Here is a 15738-nt window from a genome sequence, read left to right as displayed (position 1 = left end):
GGAACACAAATTAAAGAGCCTAACCTTGAGTACACCACCTTTTTTGGCAGATAAGTGAAGAACTTCGTCACCACACAATTTTTTCATTTTTATATTTACCAAGTAGGGTCATATAACAACTTCAGTTATTCTTCATTTTTTGTTTCATCCTGTTTTCCCTTTAGCCCCTAGTCTTCTCTCTACATTGTCTTTCCCATTCTTCTGTCTATGCTGTTCCTGATTTTTCATTTATTTCACTTTGAAAGCCTTCTAAATTTAGTATTTTATTCTCAAAAAAGTTTCTTTCTGTTATTTCTGATTATTTGATATTGTTTCTTTCTAGTTCTTTCCTTATTTCTGTAATCCATGCCACTGTCAATTTCTTTTTTTCAGAAATACAGGAAGATCTGTCTCATTAACCTGTACCAACTCTTTCAGTATAGGTGTCCAAAGAAGATTAAGCTTCACTTTGCCATTACCGCTGATATTCTCTCTATATTCTCCTACATATCCTGTACTTCCAATTTTCTGATCAGTGTAGTTTATGTTGCACTCATTACCTTTCTAATAATCCTCTACTCTGCCTAGTTTATAGTTCATCATTTAGCAAACTCATACATATAAGCATTCTGATCGTATTTTAGTTTATTTTTTCAAACCCTCTAGAAATAGCCAATACTTTTAACAGATATTATATTACTGTAGCAGATGAATTAGTAAGACAAAATAAAACAAATGCAGTAAGTAAATTGTTTTTAAACCTTCACATACAAATCATACTATGGTTTTCATACCTACAAGAGATACAGAAGTGTCAAACCTAATAAAACAACTTAAAATTAAACATTCATCTGGCTTGGATGGTGTCACATCACATCTCATAAAGGAATGCAGAGAATGTATATTAAAACCATTGACACACATGCTGAATGCTGCGATAGAAGAAGGTATATTTCCAGATTCACTGAAAGTAAGTAAAGTGAAGCCAATATTTAAGAAAGGGAACAGGGATGAATTAGGAAATTACAGGCCAATATCACTGACCTCAACATTTGCTGAAATCTATGAAATGATAATATAGAATAGAATTGTAAGTTTTATAACAAAGTACAGCATACTGCATTTATCACAACATGGTTTCAGAGAAGGGAAGTCAACAAAAACAGGATTAACAGATATAATTGAGCACATTCTTAATTTACTTGGCAGGCAACAAAAGACTTGTGGAATTTTTATGGATCTATCTAAGGCATTTGATTGTGTGAACCACTCAGAATTAATGATGAAACTATATCAGTATGGAATTAGAGGAAAATGCTATAACATACTTAAATCATACATTACAAATACGAAAAAAATCAGACATACTAGTGGGGGAAATATAACAAACTATAGTTCAGAATTGCAAACAGTTAAACACGGTGTGCCGCAATGGTCGGTGCTTGGGCCAATACTGTTTATGCTCTACGTAAATGACTTCCTTAGCTATATAAATCAGAAACTTATAATGTATGCTGATGACACAACAATCATTTGCACAGCTGACACAAAGGAGGAGCTTGAGAAGGAAGCACTCCTGAATATCGAAAATGCAAATAAATATTTAACACAAAACAACCTATTTATGTATCAGTCTAAAACGATGAATGTAGTATTTCAGACCAAGCATAGTGAAAATTATAATATAAATGGAAAGACTATTAAAGAAGTAACCAGCACAAACTTTCTAGGAACTATAATAGGCAAACATTTGACATGGGGGGAGCACATAGATGCACTGTGTAAAAAGGTAAACAAACAGATCTTCATCATGCATAAAACAGTGAAGACTGTGGAGGATAAAGTCCTCAGGTCAATGTAATATAGCCTTGTTTTCCCACATTTGTCTTATTCAGTTCATATATGGGGAAGTGCACAAGCTGGCTACTTAAAAAGAATATTCACAATTCAGAAAAGGGCAGTGAGATGCATTGCAAAAATACCACCAAGACAGACCTGTAGGCAAGCCTTTGTACACTATAATAGTATGATATAATATTATGACATTATATTCACTGTACATACCAAAGCATAATGGTGGTAAGGTCAAGTGATAAACACGTCCTAAATAAAGATGTGCACAAACACATTACAAGAGGAAATGAAAATTACTACATGATAAACAGAAATCTAAAACTGTCTATGACTGCCCCTGAAGAAGCAGGCAAAAGGTTTTTTAATATGTATTGCTGTTGTGGTCTTCAGTCCTGAGACTGGTTTGATGCAGCTCTCCATGCTACTCTATCCTGTGCAAGCTTCTTCATCTCCCAGTACCTACCGCAACCTACATCCTTCTGAATCTGCTTAGTGTATTCATCTCTTGGTCTCCCTCTATGATTTTTACCCTCCACGCTGCCCTCCAATACTAAATTGGTGATCCCTTGATGCCTCAGAACATGTCCTACCAGCCGATCCCTTCTTCTAGTCAAGTTGTGCCACAAACTTCTCTTTTCCCCAATCCTACTCAATACCTCCTCATTAGTTATATGATCTACCCATCTAATCTTCAGCATTCTTCTGTAGCACCACATTTCGAAAGCTTCTATTCTCTTCTTGTCTAAACTATTTATCGTCCATGTTTCACTTCCATACATGGCTACACTCCATACAAATACATTCAGAAACGACTTCCTGACATTTAAATCTATACTTGATGTTAACAAATTTCTCTTCTTCAGAAATGCTTTCCTTGCCATTGCCAGTCTACATTTTATATCCTCTCTACTTCGACCGTCATCAGCTATTTTGCTCCCCAAATAGGAAAACTCCTTTACTACTTTAAGTGTCTCATTTCCTAATTTAATTCCCTCAGCATCACCCGACTTAATTTGGCTACATTCCATTATCCTCATTTTGCTTTTGTTGATGTTCATCTTATATCCTCCTTTCAAGACAAGTTTCTTAATAAACCCCTCAAAATCATTAAAAAAGAAACTATATCTCACAGAGAAATGTATATACAGTTTCAGTGAATACTAAGACGGTGTTTAAATATATTATATCATTACTGAAATGTACCTTTAAAAATTATCATTTCTGTATGTTGTTTGGATTTGTGTGTATATATAATGTGAAACATGTAATACCTTTGTATGATTATAGACTATTTCTGTTCAATTATTTGTTTTATTTATATATAATGTAATCAAGTTTGATGTTAATAGCCTATTGTATGACACACCCAATACTCTCAGCTGGATTTTCAGCTGGAGTCCATGGGCAAAGAATAAATTAAAAAATAAAAAAAAATTAAAAATGTATGAATATATTGATGTAGATATTTCTTCTCAGCCATACGTTTGTAATCTTACCCTCCCACACATCACAATTATAGTTCTCTGTTATTTGAAAAATTTTCAAAAACTTTGAGAGGGGTAAGATGTACAAAAGAAGAACTTTTTTATTTATCTTCATTATCTCACTGTTGTTGTTGATGGCTCAAAGTCTAGTCTAGGAGTACTTTCTTGGAGCTGAAAATGTCGATTTCTTAGGTTTGAGATGACAAAATAACTGATGAAGAGTTGCCTGTTGCTATGAATATCCTTTTCTTTTATCCCATTCATCTAAATCACACTGACTTTACAATTTCCACATTCAAAAAATGAATAATTAGATTGTTGTTGACAAGGTTAGCAAAATCGTGCATTTCCATCAGAGGCATGCCCACCACACTTTACATTCTGCAGTACTCACATTATTCCAAAGAGTTGCAAAGCAAAAGAGTTTACAAACTTTCTCGACAGGAGAAGAATCTTTAGCAAATTATGTCATTATTTCATAAATAAATCCAAAAACAAATATAATAATTAGCATTTGTTTGTGCAATTAATAATATGAATTTTAAGTATGCCACAAATATTGTAATTTCAAATACTTTTAAAAGAAGAGTAATTTTAACTGTTAGTACATATTGATTGTAACACATTAATTTTTTTTAATACATTTTAGCCTGAAATATAATACGTTGTATACAAATTCATATGAGTTCTTTTAGTGAAACAGCTGAGACAATTTTAACCTAGGCAAGATTCGATCGTTTACATGGTATCAAGACACTTGAATTTACTAACTCATTCTATTTTACTTATCTGTGTTTCTATGTACTTTGGTGCATTTTTCATGTTTATCTTAATTTTCGTTTTTTTCAGCTGATATTTTAAGATCAGCTCTGTTTGCTACTTTTTCCAAGAGACTTATTTACATTTTGCTAATATCCCTCATTATTTAATTATATTTTGTCATTTTTAACTTTGTAACATGTAAGTACATGTTTAAAAGTTTGGTGACAAAATTTTACTATTATTTTGCTGCAGTTTTCTTGTATTTCTATAAACTGAAATTTTTCAATAGTGCCTTTGAGTTTTCAGATTTTTTTATAGTTGTCTGATCTTTTCAGTGTATTCTTTTAACTGCTGGTAAATATTCAATGTTGTACAAAAGAACACAGTTTCACTGTCTTTCATTAAAAAGGTAACTCATTATATCAGAAAGATTTTACTGAAATATGACTTCAGAGTAAGTTGTAGACCAATAAAGAAAATACATCTATATCTTTTCAGAATCTCAGCATGTTTTTTGTAAACCCAGGTCTGGTGAGACTACAAACTTTGCATTCTTGAATGAAGCTTTAAATGCAATTGACAAAGAGCAAATTTTTCCAATTTTTCTAGACCTCTCAAAGGCATCTGATGTCACAAGCAACATTATCATCTTGCTTTCAAAACTGGAATGTGCAGGTATTAGGGGACCAGAGCATGAGTTAAAAAAAAAAAACCACACCTACTACACAGTGAGCAAATAGTAGAACTTGCATTCCAAGAACTGAATAGCATGAAGACTTATCACTTAGAAAAACTGTTTATTAAGTATGGTGTACCACAAGGCTCCATTCTGGGACCAGTTTTGTTTTTGCCCTATGTGAATGATCTGGAACCAACCAGCAAATATTAAATTTGTGATTCTTCAGCTTCTCCTGGTGTAGTTCCCATCAAAATAATTTGTTGTGGTTGGTAGGAGAGCCAACACCGGGTTACCAGAGGAGGCCAAAAGGCACGCTTTTTAGCTCACGCAGGCTGGCGTGAGGTCTGGAACAGGACAAGGAAATTAGAATTTAGAAAAAAGAACGTAGCTGGTGGAATACTCAACTTCAATCTGTTAATGAAGAACGTCGGTCTTGACGGTACACGAATCAATATCAATAGTAACTGATAATGGCACCTTGCTAGGTCGTAGCAAATGACGTAGCTGAAGACTACGCTAACTATCGTCTCGGCAAATGAGAGCGTATTTTGTCAGTGAACCATCGCTAGCAAAGTCGGTTGTCCAACTGGGGCGAGTGCTAGGAAGTCTCTCTAGACCTGCCGTGTGGTGGCGCTCGGTCTGCAATCACTGATAGTGGCGACACGCGGGTCCGACGTATACTACCGGACCGCGGCCGATTTAAAGGCTACCACCTAGCAAGTGTGGTGTCTGAACTGCCGGGTGCCAGTCTCCAATGGGCACAATATTTCAGCAAATGGCCATGTTGCCATCTCCAGGTGCCTGATTATGGCAATGTGGTCATTTGTTGAAATATTGTGCTGTTGGACACCAACACCCACAGTTCACCCGTGAACTAGTTCAACAATGTAATATTATGGGTTAGTCAAAGGAACGACTGAACAAGACTTGCCGTATGAAATCAAAATATGCACCTCGAGACATAACTAAATGGTTTTCTGCAAACAATCTAATAATAAATATCCAAAAAACAGTTACTATTAACCTACACACAGTACAGAATAAACATCCATTAGCCCCAACTGTAGAGTATATTCACCAGAAACTTGGAAAAGGTAAATGCTGCTTGGAATATCAATCCAGGAGGATCTGTTATGAGTCCAACATACAAAATTTGTAATCAATAAACTGAACACGAACTGTTACTCCGTAAAAATAATTTCAACTTGTACATCAAAGGAAACAATAAAAAATGCGTACTTTGCCAATGCAGAATCTCTACTGTGATACAGTGCAACCTGATGGAGAAACTCGAGTGCCAGCAAAGGTTACTTCACAGCCAGTAAGAAAGTTGTATGAGCTATGGTAAGGGCAGCTCCCAGAAGCTCGTGCAAACCTTTATTCAAAAAACTTCAAGTCCTTCCATTGCTCCTTTATATATTTTGCAAGTAATATTTTTTACTAGGAAAATCTTTGATGATACAATCCAACTTGTAGTTAGAAACCAGGGTATGCACTCAGATAAAACAAGCATGAACCAGGATACACAAGTTGAATACTCCGTGCCATACATGTTGAATACTCTGTACCCAAAGACTGGAAAGTTGCACAGGTCACACCAATACTCAAGAAAGGTAGTACGAATAATCCACAAAATTACAGGCCCATATCATTAACGTCAATATGCAACAGAATTTTAGAACATATATTGTGTTAGAACATTATGAATTACCTCGAAGAAAACAGTCTATTGACACACAGTCAACATGGGTTCAGAAAACATTGTTTCTGTGAAACACAATTAGCTCTCTATTCACATGAAGTGTTGAGTGCTATTGACAAGGGATTTCAGATCGATTCCGTACTTCTGGATTTCCAGAAGGCTTTTGACACCGTACCACACAAGTGGCTCGTAGCGAAATTGGATGCTTATGGAATATCATCTCAGTTATTTGACTGGATTTGTGATTTACTGTCAGAGAGGTCACAGTTCGTAGTAATTAACGGAAAGTCATTGAGTAAAACAGAAGTGATTTCTGGCATTCCCCAAGGTAGTGCTACAGGCCCTTTGCTGTTCCTTATCTATATAAATGATTTTGGAGACGATCTGAGCAGCCATCTTCGGTTGTTTGCAAATGACATTGCCGTTTATCGACTAATAAAGTCATCAGAAGACCAAAACAAACTGCAAAACGATTTAGAAAAAATATCTGAATGGTGTGAAAAGTAGCAGTTGACCCTAAATAATGAAAAACGTGAGGTCATACACATGAGTGCTAAAAGGATCTCGTTAAACTTCGGTTACACGATAAATCAGTCTAACCTAAAAGCCGTAAATTCAACTAAGTACCTAAGTATTACAATAACAAACAACTTCAATTGGAAGGAACACATAGAAAATGTTGTGGGGAAGGCTAACCAAAGACTGCGTTTTACTGGCAGGACACTTAGAAAATGTAACAGACCCACTAAGGAGACTGCCTACACTCCACTCGTCCATCCTCTTTTAGAATACTGATGTGCAGTGTGGGATCCTTACCAGATAGGACTGACAGAGTACATTGAAAAAGTTCAACGAAAGGCAGCATGTTTTGTATTATCGCGAAATATGGGAGAGAGTGTCACAGAAATGATACAGGATTTGGGCTGGACATCATTAAAAGAAAGGTGTTTTCCGTTGTGATGTAATCTTCTCACGAAATTCCAATCACCAACTTTCTCCTCCAAATGCGAAAATATTTTGTTGACACCAACTTACATAGGGAGGAATGATCACCACAATAAAATAACGGAAATCAGAGCTCGTACTGAAAGATACAGGTGTTCACTCTTTCCACACGGTGGTGGTGGTGGTGGTGGTGGTTAGTGTTTAACGTCCCGTCGACAATGAGGTCATTAGAGACGGAGCGCAAGCTCGGGTTAGGGAAGGATTGGGAAGGAAATCGGCCGTGCCCTTTCAAAGGAACCATCCTGGCATTTGCTTGAAATGATTTAGGGAAATCACAGAAAACCTAAATCAGGATGGCTGGAGATGGGATTGAACCGTCGTCCTCCCGAATGCGAGTCCAGTGTGCTAACCACTGCGCCACCTCGCTCGGTCCACACGCTATACGAGATTGGAATAATAGAGAATTGTGAAGGTGGTTCGATGAACCCTCTGCCAGGCACTTAAATGTGATTTGCAGAGTATCCATGTAGCTGTAGATGAATACAACACCAAAACAAAATAGACCACCTCAATTGGGAAACAAGCTAAGACAAAACAAGAACAAACCAGGCCATACATGTCCAATATTCAAATACAAAATTTATACAAAATGGACCACTTCAAGCAGGGAACAAGCTGTACAACAGACTACGTTTTTACATCAAAATGATCAAAAATAATTCAGCATTCAAAACAGCTGTTCAGGCCCACCTACTGCAGAAGTGTTGTAATGATGTTGCTGAGAATCCATCAGGTTAAAACTTAAACATGTACAATACTAGAGTATAACTTGTAATAGTGGAAAATTTGTATCAATTGTGTTAAGTGTGAAACAGTTAAAAAGACTGCAAAAGCAAGGATCTGTGCACAACTCTCCCCTCAGTAAATGTTCTTATGGTATAAACTAATGTTTGTTAGCATAAAGAAGTAGAATACCATACAACACAGTTTTATTGTGATGTCATATAAATTGTAAATATCTTAAAATTTTCAAATTTGTGTCTTTTACACAAAAAGCTGCAGCAGTAAACTATAGTCACAAAGATACTGCAAAAACTGTTAATCTTTTTTCAACTACCAGTATATTAACTTTTCTAAATTCATAAGCTGAGTATGATGATGGGACATACATTTGTAAATTTTATGAATAAAAGTAGAGGTCTGCATATTGAGGGTTTTGCTTGCTTGTACTTGCTCGAGCGCATTGTGCCCATCCATGAGTGTAAGTATGAAAGCTCAGAGCAGGCAGGCTGTGGTCAAACAAGGCACTGCAGGGAGAAGAGGGTGGAGGCTGGTGGGTCTGGTGTGCTTGCCGCCTTGCTGCTGTGAACGTTGTAATAGCTCTGTGTGTCTGTAAGCTGGAGTTACTCCCCCTCCTCATTGATAAAACTACATTAAGATTAATTTAGTTATACTATATGCACATATTCCTGCATAGTAGCATCTAATTGTGCCATCATTATGTCCATGAAACAGAAGAAAGCTTGCTTTAGATGCCAAAAAAGTTTTCAAACAGTTAAAACCTTTAAAGAAAACCTAAGGAACTAACAAGTTTTGTAATGATGACTGGTCTCAGAGTGAAAAAATTACATTGCTGTTTTTTATAACATCACCTGCTTTATTGGTTCAGATTTACATATGCGGCCACTGCCAAGAAGAGCTTGCAAAAAGTCTTTGATTCTATAAATAAGAAAGACTGTATTGTCACAGGAGGAGATATAAATGCTAGAATAGCCCAGTAAGGACCTAACCATAATAAATGGAGAATAAGCACTTAATCTGAAAGGAAAAACGTTACAAGACTTTGTTAACTTAAATTCATTGCAAATAGAAAATAACTTTTTCAAAAACAGAGGGATTCACAAATTTACCTGGGCATCCCAGACATGTTGATCAGTAACAGATTATTTAACGTCATATACAAAACTGCTCTGTTAAAGTCAGCAGTCGGATGAAAGGGAGAATGATGACGTAAAAGAAATCAACTGATGTTTTTCAGAAACTGATAAAACAGATTTCAAAAAAATTCAAGATGCCTTACAGAGCCATAAAATCCAAAGAACTCCTGGAATTGATAATATGGAACTTTTCAAATTCCTTCAAGAAGAAGCGAGTATAGGCTTTAAGTTTTGTAAATCAATGCTGGCAGCAAAGAAAACTACCAATGGGGTGGAAAAAAGCAATAGAAACACCCATTTTCAAAAGAGAATTAATAACAGACTATGTAAATTACAGGAATAAGTCTTTTAAATATGGGATACAAAATATCTGTGATGATAGCAGTAAAGAGCGTGAGAAACATTGCAGACAGCATATTACTCGAAGAACATGCTGATTTTCGGGAAGGTAGGTCCTGCTAAGACAAAATTTTCTCATTAAAACAAATAATAGAAAAAAGAAAAGAATATGATTTAAAAATCTACATATCTGCATCTACATCTATACTCTGTAAACCATAGTGAGGTGCATGGCAGAGGGTGTGTCCCATTGTACCAGTTATTAGGGTTTCTTCCTTTCCCATGATTGTACAAATTTTTAAAATATACAATTTACTATCACAGCATTTTGATGTAACTGTTAGCCTGTTATGGTTCAGCCAGCATATTGTAGAATGCTGCAAAGGACCAAACTTTTCTCTGGATTTATTCATTTACATCAACACAGCTTACTCGCAGTGTTCCCTAAGGTACTAAATTATACAGAAAATTTTACTTCTCTAAATGACTCTTATGTAGAGTCCATGATGACATATATATATCTTGTATGACTCTTGCACAATTATCATTTTTCTTTTCGGTAGTTATGTCACTCACCTTGCATATAATGCATGTGTTGCACATCACAACCTTGAAATTTTACTTGTGTCCAAAGAAGTTTCACTTCAAAAATGGACCAAATATAGGATCATAAATTGCAGGTCACCAGTTCAATTCCAGTGGTACGCAAATTTCTTTGATAATCTTTATCGAAATGACTATGGCCTTTATTTTTATTAGTTTGGTTTTAAATATAATTGCATTATTATTTCATTTAGAATCATTGCCCATGTCATTTTAATCATCATAAGGAGTTTCACTGTTACATGTCTGTTAGTTTTTATACAGGGCTCGTGACAAATGAGAGGCCTTGGAGGCCTCTGAGCACCACTCGCATTGTTAACGGGTTGTGGTCTGGCAGTCCACTCGCACTATTCCACGCTGCAAAACACTGACATGTGGTGTGCTGCTTAAACAAGGAAAGGAACTCTTCACTCGGATACAGTGTGGGAGGGGGAATGGTGAAGTAGGCTTTGACACTGATGATTCCTCACTTATTGTACGATGTCGACCATCAGGTCTCGTTATTCGATCAGCTTTCCAGTTGGGGGCTGACACATGACAACTTGCTTTTCCTCTCTGTCTGTCTTTCCTGCTGGTTACTACAGACCGTGGTGTCATTTGGTGGCTTGTAACTTTGGCCATACAGAACAACACAGATGGGTTCAAGGTTAATCTAGATGTCCAACAGTTTCAACCGGAGGAACTGACAGAAATAGGTGGTGGGTAACTGTGTGGTGGTGCAGGCAAAGCATGAAGAGCGTCAAGATGAGCACGGTTACATATCGCGCCACATGCAGCATTGCTAATTGCTGCTGAAGGACATAATGACTGAACAGGTGCAGACACAACTGTCATCAGCAGCAACCGACCGAGACAGACGCAGCAACAGATAAATAAACCGCTTTTGTGACATTTACGTATTCCTAACCAGGAGCGAATTTTATTATATCATCAGTGTGTTTTAATAGTTTAGGTTCTCAAGTTTCTGCATGTAAATTTAAAATCTAATAGCCACAGTTCTCGCATTTTCGTTTGCATCAGAAAGTAAACCAATTTTGTGACATGTTACAAGTTCCTTATCAGGGGCAAATTACTTACTTTCACCTGAGTGCTTTGGTAGTTAAGTTTTTGAATATCTGTGTATTACTAGACACAGTTCGTGCATTTGCGTCAGGTTCTACAGTAGAGTTGCGCAGCATGTGCCGATGGTACGTTTATCAGCATAGTTCATTTTTCCACGGTCTTTAGTATGGACAGGGACTGCGATTGTTGTGTGTGAGTTGGTGACACCTCACTTTCAGCTTCAGGCTGTGATGGCTTTGGTTAGACAGCTTGAGGCTGCAGTGGATGGGCACCACTGTTGTGGGCCGGCCGTGGGGAACCAGCAGACGTCCAGCGCGTCAGAGTCCTCCGACCAGTCCTCACTGGTGGTCAACCCAGTTACTGCTCGCACTGAGGCTGACCCCTCACCTGTGGTCGAGTAGGAGGTCGCCCCCAGGCGAAGCAGACGGCGAAAGACTTCCCAGGCAACCATACATAAGGCCTCTACGGTCTGTCTGACGAACAGGTTCTAGGTGCTATCTGTGGTTGACACTGTCACTGAGCCAGATGCTGTCATCTATCCTGTTTCAGAGGAAACCACTCAGCCTGCAAGATCTGGGCAATCGTAGAGGGTGGGATTATTGGCAGTTGGGAGCTCCAACGTTAGCGTGTTATGAGGCCCCTTAGGGACTTGGCTGACAAGAAGGGTAAGAAAATCAATGTGCACTCTGTGTGCATACCGGGTGGAATCATTCCAGATGTGGAAAGGGGCCTCCCGGATGCCATGAAGAGCACAGGGTGCAGCCAAATGCAGGTGGTTGCTCATGCTGGTACCAATGATGTGTGTCACTTTGGATCTGAAGAAATTCTCTCTGGTTTCGAACGGCTAACAGAACTGGTAAAGGCTGCCAGTCTTGCTTGCAACATGAAAGCAGAGCTGACCATTTGCACAGGACCGATTGCGTACCTGTGGTACAGAGCTGAGTGGAGGGTCTGAATCAGAGGCTCAGACAGTTCTGCGACCGTGTAGGCTGCAGATTCCTCGACTTGCGACAAAGGGTAGTTGGGTTTCGGGTTCCGTTCAATAGGCAGGTGTCCACTATACGCAGGAGGCTTTACGCAGGTAGCAGGGACTGTGTGGCGTGGAATGGGCAGTTTTTTAGGTTAGAGGGTCTCGGGGAAACACAAGATGGGCTTCAATCACAAAGGGAGCAGGCTGAACACAGGAAGAACGTAGATACAGGAACCACTGGTATAACAGTTGTAAATTGTTATAGCTGTGTTGGGAGAGTACCAGACCTCCAAGTGCTAATAGAGAGCACTGATGCTCAAATCGTTATAGGCACTGAAAGCTGACTAAAGCCGGATATAAGATCAGCCGAAATTTTTGCGAAGAGCCTAATGGTGATCTGAAAGGATAAGCTAAACACGGTTGGCGGTGGCGTGTTTGTTGCTGTCAGAAGTAGTTTAACTTGTCGCGAAATTGAAGTAGATACTTCCTGTGAGTTAGTATGGGCAGAGGTCATTGTTGACAACTGAAATAAATTAATAATTGGATCCTTTTACCGACCTCCCAATTCAGATGATACAGTTGCTGAAAGGTTCAAAGAAAACTTGAGTTTGATTTCAAACATGTATCCGACTAATACGATAATAGTTGGTGGTGACTTTAATTTACCCTTGATGTGGTGGCGAAAATATATGTTTAATTCCGGAGGTACACATAAAATATAGTCCGAAATTGAGCTAAACGCATTCTCTGAAAATTATTTCGAGTAGTTAGTTCATGAGCCCATGCGAATAGTAAACGGTTATGAAAACACACTTGACCTCTTAGCAACAAATAATCCTGAGTTAGTAACGAGCATCAAAACCGATTCAGGGATTAGTGAACAAAGAGATGTCGTAGCGAGACTGAATATTGTAATCCCCAAATCCCCGAAAAATAATCCAAAAATATACCTATTCAGAAAAGCAGATAAAAATTCACTTGACGCCTTCCTGAGAGTCAATCTCTCCTCATTCCAAATTAATAATATAAGTGTAGACCAGATGTGGCTTAAATTCAAAGAAATAGTATCTGCAGCAATTGAGAGATTTATACCTAATAAATTAACAAACGACGGAGCTGATCCTCCTTGGTACACAAAACGAGTTAGAACACTGTTGCAGAAACAACGAAACAAACATGCCAAACTTAAACAGACGCAAAATCCCCAAGATTGGCGATCTTTTACAGAAGCTCGAAATTTAGTGCGGACTTCAATGCGAGATGCCTGCAACAGTTTCCACAATGAAACATTGTCTGCAAACCTGGCAGAAAATCTAAAGAGATTCTGGTCGTAAGTGAAGTATGGTAGCAGCAAGAAACAATCAACGCCTTCTCTGTGCGATAGCAATGGAGATACTATCAAAGACAGTGCTGCCAAAGCAGAGTTACTAAACATAGTCTTCCGAAATGCCGAAGTAAATACTCCAGAATTCGAATCAATAACAGCTACCAACATGAGTAACGTAGAAGTAAATATCCTCGGAGTAGTGAAGCAACTTAAATCACTTAATAAAAGCAAGTCTTCTGGTCCAGACTGTATACCAATTAGGTTCCATTCGGGGTATGCTGATGCATCAGCTCCATACCTAACAATCATATACAACTAAAGATCCGTACCCAAAGACTGGAAAGTTTCACAGGTCACACCAATATTGAAGAAAGGTAGTATGAGTAATCCACTAAATTACAGGCCCATATCATTAATGTCGATATGTAGCAGGATTTTAGAACATATATTGTGTTCAAACATTATGAATTACCTCAAAAAAAACTGTCTATTGACACACAGTCAACATGGGTTTAGAAAACATTGTTCCTGTGAAACACAACCAGCTCTTTATTCACATGAAGTGTTGAGTGCTATTGACAATGGATTTCAGATCGATTCCTTATTTCTGGAAGGCTTTTGACACTGTACCACACAAGCGGCTTGTTGTCAAATTGCGTGCTTATGGAATATCGTATCAGTTATGTGACTGGATTTGTGATTTCCTGTCGGAGAGGTCACAGTTCGTAGTAATTGAAGGAAAGTCATTGAGTAAAATAGAAGTGATTTCTGGTGTTCCCCAAGGTAGTGTTATAGGCCCTTTGCTGTTCCTTATCTATATAAACTATTTGGGAGACAACCTGAGCAGCCAAGTTAGATTGTTTGCAGATGACGCTATCGTTTATCGACTAATAAATTCATCAGAAGATCAAAACAAACTGCAAAACGATTTATAAAAGATATCTGAAAAGTGGCAGTTGACCCTGAATAACAAAAAGTGTGAGATCATCCATATGAGTGCTAAAAGGAACTCGTTAAACTTCGGTTACACGATTAATCAGTCTAATCTAAAAGCCGTAAATTCAACTAAATACCTAGGTATTACAATTATGAACAACTTAAATTGGAAGGAACACATCGAAAATGTTGTGGGGAAGGCTAATCAAAGACTGCGTTTTATTGGCAGGACACTTAGAAAATGTAACAGACCTACTAAGGAGACTGCCTACACTCCACCCGTCCATTCTCTTTTACAATACTGATGTGCGGTGTGGGATCCTTACCAGATAGGGCTGACGGAGTACATGGAAAAAGTTCAACGAAAGGCAGCATGTTTTGTATTATCGCGGAATATGGGAGACAGTGTCACAGAAATGATACAGGATTTGGGCTGGAAATGATTAAAAGAAAGGTGTTTTTCGTTGCGACGGAATCTTCTCACGAAATGCTTATCACCAACTTTCTCCTCTGAATGCGAAAATATTTTGTCGACACCAACCTACATAGGGAGGAACGATCGGCACGATAAAATAACGGAAATCAGAGCTCGTACAAAAAGATATAGTTGTTCATTCTTTCCGCGCACTATAAGAGATTGGAATAACAGGGAATTGTGAAGGTGGTTTGATGAACCCTCTGCCAGGCACTTAAATATAATTTGCAGAGTATCCATATAGATGTTATCGGATGGTGTCCTCACAATCACATTACCAAAGAAGGCTCTCCCTCCAGTGGAGGGTGGTGAGCGAGTAGTACAAGCTGTGCAGACAGGTGTTCCAGCAGTTACCAACCAGCAATAGCAGGGAGGAAAGAAGATGGAGCAGTGAATAATCCATTGCTCATCACTGTCCTTCCATTCAAGAACTTTAACACTTCTCGTTTCTGCTTCTCAAGGAGCTGTCATGTATGTGGGAGACTGCATTTAATGATTTTTAATCACTTTCATTTTCTGTAAGAGTAAAACAATGTTTCGTATACAACTGTTTGAAGAATGTATTTGTGTACTGTTTGTAGTGACGCATAAATCTCATAGACTGATAATTTTTTGTACTGATGTTCAATAAACACTTTCTATGCCAAAAAAAGTTTAATTTACATGTAGGTGGTGATATTCAAT

The 15738-nt window shown here is 37.9% G+C and overlaps 1 pseudogene; it reads left to right on the top strand.

The window, feature by feature from the left end:
- Positions 1 to 760: 760 nt before the first annotated feature.
- LOC124711828 lies at positions 761 to 15448 on the top strand (annotated as a pseudogene).
- Positions 15449 to 15738: the final 290 nt, after the last annotated feature.

This window comes from Schistocerca piceifrons, chromosome 1, assembly GCF_021461385.2.
Source record: "Schistocerca piceifrons isolate TAMUIC-IGC-003096 chromosome 1, iqSchPice1.1, whole genome shotgun sequence".
Classification (NCBI taxonomy): Eukaryota; Metazoa; Arthropoda; class Insecta; order Orthoptera; family Acrididae; genus Schistocerca; species Schistocerca piceifrons.
Note: the sequence above shows the minus strand (reverse complement) of the source record. Positions and strands in the feature narration are given on the sequence as shown.